Source organism: Echinops telfairi, unplaced genomic scaffold (assembly GCF_000313985.2).
Source record: "Echinops telfairi isolate 266 unplaced genomic scaffold, ASM31398v2 ScPeMD7_29;HRSCAF=101, whole genome shotgun sequence".
In the NCBI taxonomy this organism is placed as follows: Eukaryota; Metazoa; Chordata; class Mammalia; order Afrosoricida; family Tenrecidae; genus Echinops; species Echinops telfairi.
The window spans coordinates 8,670,474-8,681,222 of NW_022103926.1; positions in this window are offsets into that span (position 1 = coordinate 8,670,474).

Below are 10,749 nucleotides of genomic sequence, written 5' to 3' on the forward strand. Positions count from 1 at the left end.
GGGCGGTGGAGGACAGTCTCTCTTCTGGCAAAGTGAGAAAGGGACAGGGGCGGGGTTCAGAGAGGACAAAGCTGCATGGCTGGAAATGCTGGGGGGACCTGGGGTTCATCTCCTACCATGCAGCGCTGTCTGCCCCCCAGCTCCCTACCTAGGGTCAGGCAGCAGCTCGGCAGGGCTGGGAGGTGGCAGGCCTGAGGGAAGGCACTGTGTGACCTCCATGTCTGATGTCCACATGCCTGTTCTTCCTCAGGGGACCCCCACGCAGGGTGGAAGAGGACCCAACTCACAGCAAGAGGCCTCTGGGGGAACAGCTGGCTCCGGGGTCAGGGACCTGTCCCTCCTCCTTCTGGGGGAGGGGAGTGGGAGCTTCCAGCCAGAAGTCTAAAGTCCTAGTCACCCTGATGGCCCTGTAGGTGGCCTTAGAGTCTGGCCCAATTAGGAGGATGGGGCAGGTGACTCAGAGACGTGGAGGTGTCCACAGAGAAACTGAGGCACAGTGGAGACACAGAGCCAAGGTTCCCACGGTACAAGAACAGCTCCAGCCCATGGGGCCAGGACTCCAGCAGCTGGAAGCCCAGCAGGGCTGTAGCCAAGAGGGTCCCGGGAGTGGCCCAGGTGGTCTGCCCGCTCCAAAGCCCCCTGCTCTGGACTGGCTGTGCTATAGAGCCCTGACCAACCACACCCTCTCCGGCTTCGATCGCCCCTTCTTCCCTCTGTTAGGTGGTGCCCCCACCCCCACCCCTGCTGGAGGCAGGCTCCTCCAGGGCATCCTGGTTTTAAATATCTGAGCCAGGCTTTCTGTGTGCCCCATTCTCGGAAAGGGGGGAACGAGGGGTGGGGGTGTCCAGACTTCCGGAGATGGAGCAAAGTGGGCAGGAGGGCGTGGGAAGTGCCAGGCAGAGGGGAGGAGGCCTGGAGACTAGCCTTGGCTGGGCCCTGGTACATGCCTGCAGCCACGGTCTCCTGGTTTGGTTGGGAAGTACCAAGCCCCCCCGCATCCTTTCTGCTGCCTGGCTTGCTGCCCAGGGCTGGCCCCAGGGAGAGGGAAGGTTCCTACCAGTGGGGGCGGGGCTCCCCAGGAGAGCTCTGGGAGGTCCAGGTAGAAGCAGATGGTCTCAGTGTCCCCTGCTCTGGGCTGGTCGGTGACACGGTGGCACCCAGTGGCACGGTGGTGGAGAGGAGCTGTGAGCCAGCTGAGTGGGGGGGTCCTGTCCACATGCCCCGGGGACTTCGGCCTGAGCCTCACAGCCAGGCAGGGTCTCCCGGGGACCTGGTGAGGCTGTGAGCAGAGCCAGGCAAGCCCCAGACAGAGGAAGCAGGTGGGCCTCGCTCAGCCGCTCCCAGGCCGGCCCCAGAGCCAGACGGCGCTGGCCTGGGTCCCGCTGGCCTGGGTCACTCATTGGCAGGCCGAGAGGAGGTACTCCCTTTGCACGGGAACCAGGGGGACAGACCTCTGAAGGCACTTCCCATGTGTGGCTTCCAGCCAGGGCCCTCTGGGTGGGATTGACGGGGACCCAGGCCTGGGGACAGTTTGTTTACTGAACACGGAGCTTTCTCCAGGCCAGGTACTGCTGCCTGGCTCCTCCGTGCAATGCATTTGCCTCCAACATCCCTTCTGTTGGGCAGGAGCGGCCACAGGCAGAGGCTGAGGGGTGTGTCCAGGCAGCCTTGGGGAGCAGCTGGCCCTTCTGATGCTGAGACATCCATCAGCTGGTGCCGTCGCTGCAGGTCCTCACTGGCTGCAAGGCTGCCTCTCACCCAAGCCTTTCCCCCGCCTGGGGGTGCGCTTGAAGTCCCCCACAGGAGAGGGGGCCCTGTGGCTCTGCGGGGGGGCAGGTGAGCGGCAGCAAAGAGTGGAGGGGGCTGGGGTGCCCTCAGCAGCTCCCTGCGCCCTCGGGTGCCTGTTTCCTCTCGTGTGAAGAAATGGAGCTGTTTTCCTGTGGGTGGGATGCTAGAAGCGATGTCGCCAGGTTTCAGCCCCCAGCAGGCTCACGGGTGGTGCACAGGCTTCAGCAGCGAGCAACCAGGCCGAGAGACGAGGAAGAAAGGCCTGGTGATCGCTGTCTGAACACCAGGTCCGTGACAATCTTAGGGATCGCAGTTCAGCCCTGTCTGCCTGGCTTGCTTTGGAAAGGCTGGCTCTTTGGGGAGGGGCTGATCTCCAGGGGAGGACGTCCCTGTGAGCTGGAACAGTGGGAGACCCTCGGGGAGATGGCCGCCACTGAGAGGGTGACGCCGGAGCAGACACCGTTTGGTTCTGATGCGTGTGAGTTCACCACGAGTCAGGCGAGTAGCTAGCGATCTGACAAACAGAGCTGACGTGGAGGAAGTGCAGCCAACACACTCCGTAGAAGCCAGGATGGCAAGCCTTGGTCTCAGGTAGCTTAAACATTTTTTTTTTTTTCAGAATTATCTATGTATCTTTTAAACAACGATGCTGGCGAAGAATACTGCTTGTACCGTGCCAAAAGAACCAACCATCTGGTCTTGGGGGAAGTGCCACCAGAATGCTCCTTAGAGGCCAGGGTGGTGAGACCGGTCTCGTGTACTTTGGACAGGTCGTCAGGGGGGGCTGTCCCTGGAGAGGGACCTCATGCTTGGTGACGCAGAGGGGCGGTGGCAAGGAGGAGGGCCCTCCAGGTGATGGGTGGGCACGGCGGGGGAGTCGGGGCTGCCCCCGTGGGGTTCTCAAGCTTGGGAACACATGTGAGGCTGGCGCGGGACATGGCCATGTGTCCTTCTGCCGGACACAGGGCCACTGGGAGTTGGAACTAACTCAACGGCACACAGCAGCACCAACCACCGCAACATGCATCTTGTAAAGACGGTCATAAACCCGATTTATTTTCCTCTGCGCGCTCTCTCTTCCCCGCCCCCCTCGCCCCAGTTCCTCCAGAACCATCATGCTCTGCTTCTCTGGGCGTGAACCTCCTTTTTCTCGACGTTTCTTTCACCACAGCGGTCTCACACGGGATTTGCTTTGATGGGATTGACCAGCTTCTTTCCTCCTCATCATATCGGCCCATGTCGTAGGTGTTGGGCGGTTTCGTCCTTGTTCTTCAGGTAGACGTCGTGCTCCGTGATTGGTAGATGCCAATGCTTCTGTAGCCGTTCCTCCACTGGTGGCATCTCGGTCCATTTCCTCTTCTCGCTGGGGTGAATGGTCCTACCACGAGCACGGCCGTGCTGGTATCTGCTCCGGGTTTGTTTCTTGTTTCTTGAGGGCGAGTGCCAACTGCAGGGCTTGCTGGGTGATCTTGCTGGTCTTGGGTACTTTAGATGGGTCATCGGGACAGACCTGGGCCTGGGAAAGGACACCGGGTTTGAAAACGGGGGAGGACGGTGACGAAGACGGAGACCCTCCGTGGCGTGGGCTCCCGCAGTAGCTGCACCAACAGGCTCAAATGCAACAACCATGTGGGGAGGACACGGGGCCAGGCAGGGCTTCCTTCGGTGGCACACAAGAACATTCATCTGTCTGTCCGTCCGTCTGTCCGTCCATCTCTCTATCCAGCTACAGTTCCACCTGTATTAGTCTGGGTAGGCTAGAGAAACAAATTCATAGACACACGTGAATGTATAAGTGAGAGTTTTATATAAAGGGTAATTGTACATTAAGAAAGCATCCCAACCCAGTCCAGTCCAAGCCCATGAATCCGATATTAGCCCATATGTCCAATGCCAATCTATAAAGTCCTCTTCAGACTCATGAAACACATGCAATGACTCCGGATGTAGGACCATCACAGGCCAGTGGGTAGAAAGTCTTGGGATCCAGTGGCGTAAGCATCTCAGCGCTGGCAGGGGTCTCCACGTGGCTTCTCCAGCACCCCGGACTGTATCAGGGTAGGTCCATTTGGCTTCTCCTCAGGGATGTCTCAAAGGAAATGAGTAGAGAGAGAGAAGTCTCCCGACTCCAAGGAGGAAAAATCAGATTTCCCAGAATCCTCAGGAGAAGGCCATGCCTACACAGAGGCCTCATTGGCTAGGACCCGATTGACAGACTAGACTCCACCCCTTCACTCTTAATCCTCACAAGTCCCAAATTGACACCAAATTATGTAACTGCCACACCACCCTTCCGTTCATCTGCCTATCCATCAATCTTCTCCCTATCCATCCATGCCTATCTCCATCTACCTATCCACTCATCCTTCCATCCGTCCATCCAACCATCCATCCGTCCATCCTTCTACCTGTCCATCTATCTAGCTGGGGAGAGGAACAGTGATGGTCAAGGCATTGGCCTCTTCCAGGGCTGCCTGGCACAAATGAAAATGGAGCTGGAGGGCAGTTAGCACAGACAAAGGAAGCCCGGGAGACACTGAGCTCAGGGATGCAGGATCCACATGCAGAGTAGGATGTCAACGAGTGCTTTCCTCTCTCTGGGCCTCAGTGCCCCCAATAGGGCCTGCTCTGCCAGCCGGTAAAGAGCGTCAGACAGAAATACACACTGGAGGTGCGCCCCGGGGTCTCGGACGCCAGGGTCCATGAGCTCCAGGGTTCACTGCACCATTCTTCACAAAAGCCGAAGATGGGCATCAGGGGAATAGCATTGACATGGAGGTACTGCGTAGACGCAGTGAAGGAACGGAAGTCGGACAAAGCTACAATGTATCATCCATCAGAAAGAGAGACGATAGTCTCGTACAAGTTACAATGTGTTCACCGTGAAAAGGAACGATGTTTTGATACAATCTACAAGGTGGAGGAGCCTGGAGAAAGCACTGAGTGAAAGAAGCCCTGGGAACATGTTGTTCCACTCCGGGGCTATGAAAGACCCCCGACGGGCAAACGCAGACAGAAAGTCGATTAGAGGTGATTTCATCATGGTAGGGCATCTCTGGGTGCTGTACACAGCTGATGTGTAGGGGCTGATACCCTAAGGGCTGGAGGTTTGAGTGCACTAGGGTGCCTTTGAAGAAAGGCCTGGCTGTCTACACCAGAGGAACCGACCTTTGGAAATGCTACAGAACACGGTTCTGCGGTGGCACCTTTGGGGCCTCCCTTGCAGACTGGACCCAGCCTGGAGGCCCAGGCTTGTGGTGAGGGGAATGGGAAACTATTGCTTCACGGGGAGCGCTGCTGTTTGGGGTTATGGGAACTTCTATTTTCTCCTAAGAAGGGATGCACATTGGGTGTAATGGTTGGGCAGTTCGAAACCACCAGCAGTTCCGAGGGAGAAAGACTGGGCTTTCAACTCCTGTAAATCGTTACAGTGTGGGAAACCCACGGGGGTGTGCGATGCATCAGCTGTCGCTCGATGGCAGGGAGGTTGGTTTGGCTCTTGATGCTCACCGCAAGGTCAGCAGTTGGAACCCCCCAGTGCCCCTTGAGAGAAAGGTGGAGGCTTTCTGCTCCCCTCCATAGTGACCATGTCTGAAGCCCACGGGGGCAGCTCTGCTCTGCTCTGTAGGGTCACTGTGAGTTGGAACGGACTTGACCGTGGCACTGAGGACCTTCGTCCGTCCGTGGGACTGTTTGCCATGCGGGCAGTCTTCATCTTGGCAGCCAGAGCCTCAGGCGCTGGTCCCAGGAGAGGTTACCTTCCAGGTCCCGGGGAGTTAAGGCAATGTACGCTTCCTCACAGTGACAGTCACCTGTCCCCAGGGAAAACAAGTATTTGCTTTCCCAGCTCTCCAAACTCACATCCTTCTCTCTCTGAAGGGCGAGTTGGGTCAGATTGCTGATCTTGTGGGAAGCAGGCCGACCCATACCCCACTGTGCCATCCACTCCAGCCTCGCCGACGTCGGATCAGCTCTGACTCACAGCGGCCCTCCAGGACGGGGTAGAATTGTCACTCGTTACAGGAGTAGAAAGCCTTGTCTCAAGAGAGAGAGTGCGCACCACGTAGACTCCCTTGGTTGTAGTACGCATTTTATGGCGGTGATCTAGAGCCAAACCTGCCAATAGCTGGGCGGACTTCCGGTGCCACAAGGGCTGCCAGAAAGCACCGGATCTATCTTGGAAGAGGTCCAACCAGCATGCTCCTTAGACGTGACCTCTGGCCGACTTTCAAAACAGAGTCGTCGTTTTCTTTGGTTGATTCTTGAGATTAGATCGAATCCTTGATTAGATTCTACTTCGCAAGGTTTCCTCCTCACCTGCGCTCTGTCCCTCCCTTACCAGCGTCTTTTGAAAAGCAGATGTTTGTTTGTGAAAGGTGGATTTGGTGAAGGTTTACATTAAGAGCAGACCAGGTTTCCGACCAAAGATCCAGACACATTTTGTCCCAGGTCCTTGATTGTCATCCCCACAGGGGACCATCCTTCATCCCATTCCTCCCCTCCCTGTGTTTCCTGTTCCCTAACCCTTCTGAACTTGTGTCCCTGGTAAATGGGACCCTTTTGATCTCAAATGGTTGGTTATTCCAAGGTGTGTGAAATCACTAGTGTTGTTTCCCCGGATGCAATGGAGAGCCAGTCTCCTCAGGAGTGTGCCTGCTTCTTATAGACGTAGACACCATGGGGAAGATGGCTTGCTTCTTGCTGGGTCTGGTGTCTGCTCATCAACCTCTGGTTCTTCCAACTTTGGCCAACAGCCTGCCATATTGTCTGCGTACCCTGGGCGTCTTCCGCGGTCTGCCATTGGACTCGCCAACCTTGGATTCCTTCGGCTCTGCGGTCACCACCTGTCACCGTCCTGTCGACCTGGGGTTCATCAGACCCCCCAGCTCCAGGTGTCAGGAGACATCTTCAGTCTAACATCTGACCCAAGGACTTGGTACCTGCCTGCACTTGGTCTTGATGGCTTCTGCAACGGTGTGAACCCTTCTCTTGATATCAATCTATTTCTATACAACACCATATGCTTTCTTTCTCTAGAGAACCCAGCCTAACTCAGACATCTAAATAATATTGAATGTTGTGATGTGTGCAAACCCCCCCGCACCCACCTTTAGATGCAAGAGTTAAGTGGTTTTCCTGGATCAAGAGCCAAACAAAGATTAGTTATAAGGCCATTTCAAAAGAAGAAAAAAGGAAACAAGTTTTACTTATCAGCATGAATCAGCATGAGCCTGAAACACTCCCTCAGATAAGCCAGCTTAGCTCTTGATGCCCAAAAAAAGGGAACAGGTGGTCTCCCCCTTTGCCAATCAGAGCAAAAGGCAGGACCAAGGCAGCATACCTCGGAGAACTGCAAGTTCGAGTCCAGGCCACTGCAGTAAAGTGAGTCACCCACGTTTTGGGATTCCCTCCCTCCCTCTCTGGCACCGAGTCGATGCGGACTCAGAGCGACCGGATCAGAACTGCCTCCTGCGGCTTTTTGAAAGCAAGCCTTCCCTTTCGTCCTTGGTGGTTTCAGACGACTGACCTTCTAGTTAGCTCGCCAACCCAGAACCACTACTCCCAGCGCCTGTACATTGGGTTCACACCAGCCTGTGGTCCCTAAAGTGCAGAAGCAAGTGAAAATGCTTTAAAGATTGTGAGAGGGATGACGATGGGGCATGGAGACAGGCAATGAGTACGGGCTGTTGAAGGAATGAATCAAAGCAAAAACCAAACTCGCTGCCACCGAGTGGACGCTGACTCATAGCGACCCTACAGGACAGGGTAGAACTGCCTCCGTGGGTTGCCGAGACTGGGACTCTTTATGGGAGTAGAAAGCCCCATCTTTCTCCTGCAGAGCAGCTGGTGGTTTTGAACCACTGACCTTACAGGTAACAGCAGCTAGTTCATTGCAAGCCTAGAGAAATCCAATGGAATTTTCACGTGTCCCTTTTTAAAAATGGTTAATTCTTTTTTTAACTGTTTACACAGAACAGGTCAATTTTCGACTCCACATTTCAGGCCCCTTTTGCTTCTTCTCAACGACAGCCATGCCCACAATGGAGTGTCCCTCATCCCACTTCCTGTCTGGAGTTCTCATTTCCTGTCCTCCTTGTTCCCAATCCCTTGCTGCTGGCTCAGCTTCATCCCAGAGCGAGTGCTGCCCGTTTGATTACACACGATTGATTGTTCTCAATTGTGCGTAGCCTACGTGTGAGTGTCTGCCTTAGAGGACAGACATGTGGACTGCTTGGTGGGAAACTGAGCCGCAGGCGGGGTTCAGTGCCAGGATTTAAGGGCCATAATCTTGGGGGCTCCATCATTCTCCCGTTTTCTATTTGATCCATAACCTTGGCGCGCTCTCTCTCTTTCTCTCCCTCTCTCTCTTAATTTCTCTCTTTCACTTGTCTTCCTTCTCATCTCCTCCTCCTCCTAGTGATTTTGAGTTTTGGTCCACATCCCCCTCCCTCCGACCTTCTTTAATGTGATCCCTTTCACACTGGTCAGTAGGGTTGGCTGGGCACCATCTAGCTCTTCTGATCTCAGGGCCAGGGAGGCTGAGCCTTCCTACGCTCAAGATGGGAGAGATGCCGGCATGCTTCCTGAATGGTCACCTGTTGATCCGGATCACAGGTACCCAACACTGATACTTACTTCATGGACCACTTAACTCTACCTCCGTGGTTCTCAACCGTCCTAATGCCACGACCCTTTCATACAGTTCCTCATGTTGTGGTGGTCCCCCCACCATAACATTCTTTTCTTTTTTTTTTTTCATAACATTATTTTTGTTGCTACTTCATAACTGTAATTTTGCTACTGTTAAGAATCATCATGTAAATATCTGATATGCAGGATGTATTTTCATTGTTACAAATTGAACATAATTAAAGCATAGTGATGAATGATAAAAACAATATGTCATTCTATGTTGTGAAATATGTATTTCTAATGACAAATCAATGGGCTGCTGTCTTGAAGCGTGGAGTAGCATGGGGTAACGGTCTTCACGCTGCTGGGGCTGCCTGTGGGCGGACCCGCCTGGAGCCGGATGGAGGAGCGGTGTCTCTGTTCCTAAGACCATCAGAAATAGGTGTTTTCAGATAGTCTTAGGTGACCCCTGTGAAAGGGTCATTGGACCCCCCCAGAGGGGTCTCGACCCACAGGTTGAGAACCACTCTCTACCTGGTCTGTGAGTGCTGTGTGGCCATTGGGAGGGATTCTCGAACCAAGCAAGGAAGTTGAGATGCCTTGGTGTCAGGATGGGAGCCCCAGGCTATGTCTGGGAGATGGAAGTGCACCCTGCCTCTGCTCCCTCCCGCGTCTGTTTGGGCGCAGTCAGACTGGGCAGCCCCCACTTCCTCTCCGGCTCCTCAGGAAGATGAAACCCCAAAGCCCCCATGCCCAGCCTCTCAGGAGGATGGACCTATTGAAGTATGCAACTCCTGCCCCCAACACTCCAAAGAGCTTATCCCTCCAGGCCCGGTTTGTGGAGCCCCCTCCCCAGCACCCTAGGAAGCAATTTATCTTCCCAGCCCTCCAGAAAGCGGGTTTGCAAACAACAAGGTGCCTTCCCATGGGTCGCATCCTGACTCAAGGCCCTGCAGCTGCAAGTGATAAAATCCCTTCCTTCTGTCAACGTATACTTCCTTAGCTCGAGCCTTATGTATCTCCCACCACCTCACGGACAGCTGTGGCTTCCCTGACCTAACTCGTTGGGCCTCGGAACCGCCCGGGGCTCAAGATGTCCCCGTCCTTCTCTGCTCTCCCTTCCCTCCCAGGCGTTCTTTCCCTGCCTCAATAAAACCTTTCTCAATTCCACATTCCTGGCTAAATTCTCTCTCTGTTCCGCGTCTCCAACCTCCCGCGCCCAGAGCCATGAAGAAGCAGTACACAGCGCTGGGCCTGGTGGCCATCGCCCTGGTGGCCCTCATCGTGGTCCTTTGCCTCTGTCTGCCCTCGTCCCCCCAGCATCCTGACCACGTGTACCCCCGCGTGGCTGTGGCTACAGATGCCAAGCACTGCTTGGAGATTGGGAGTTGAGTGGGCCTGGCATTGTGCAGGATGGGGTGTGGGGTCTGCGAGGTGACCGAGGTCCAGGGGCCACCCCTCACACATGGCCCTGGTCACGTGCAGAGACTGACCTTCTCTGCTGTTCAGGGAGGACCTCCGTCTGCTCAGCCATTCTCACTAGGAAAACCACTACGCCGACTTCCCATTTACCAACACGGTTAATCAGCTCAAAAGGCCATCCTGGCAAAATCAGGATTATGCCAAAATCGAAGACCACATCAGATCCCCCAAATGGAAAATACATGTCTTTGCCTAACTGCCAGATTTCACCCTTACATATCTGTCCAACTACTGAGAATGGCGGCCGGGCCAAGGTAGCACATCGCCTTAACCCTCACAGCCAGCATTCCTCTCGCCTCAGACTTCAACATCTCCACTGCCAGAAGTACCTCATTCAAGCACAAAATCATCAGAGTTGGTGTTTTGTTTCTCCCAGCTTTGTCTTACCCAAAGATAAGCCAAACATTAGAGGCTGTTTGCCAGCACAAGGTGGGATGTCAGATGCTTAGAGATATTCTCCCTGTAGGCATTCAGCCGTCCAGAGCAATCAGACACTACTGTTTATCCCACCTTAGGTGGGGCTCACTCCCTGCAGTTAGGGACAGTGGACTGCTTCCCCTGAAAGCTTAGACTAAATCCAGACTCCAGCTCAAGGGCCATCAAGGTCAGGCCACCATCATGAATCTAGGATCCGCCCATCTTGTCACATGCATACCCTTAATCCCTCCTCTTCCTATAGTGTGTACACCCCTAGATCACCCCCCTCCCATTACTGTATTACCTATAGTACAATCCCTTCTGTGATGTATGTCTTGACCTTTAGGGGGTTTGCACACTCCCAAGATATAGAAGCCTTGGCTCGTAAGAAATCGTTCTCGTTCCTGCAATTCCCACCGTCCACATCCT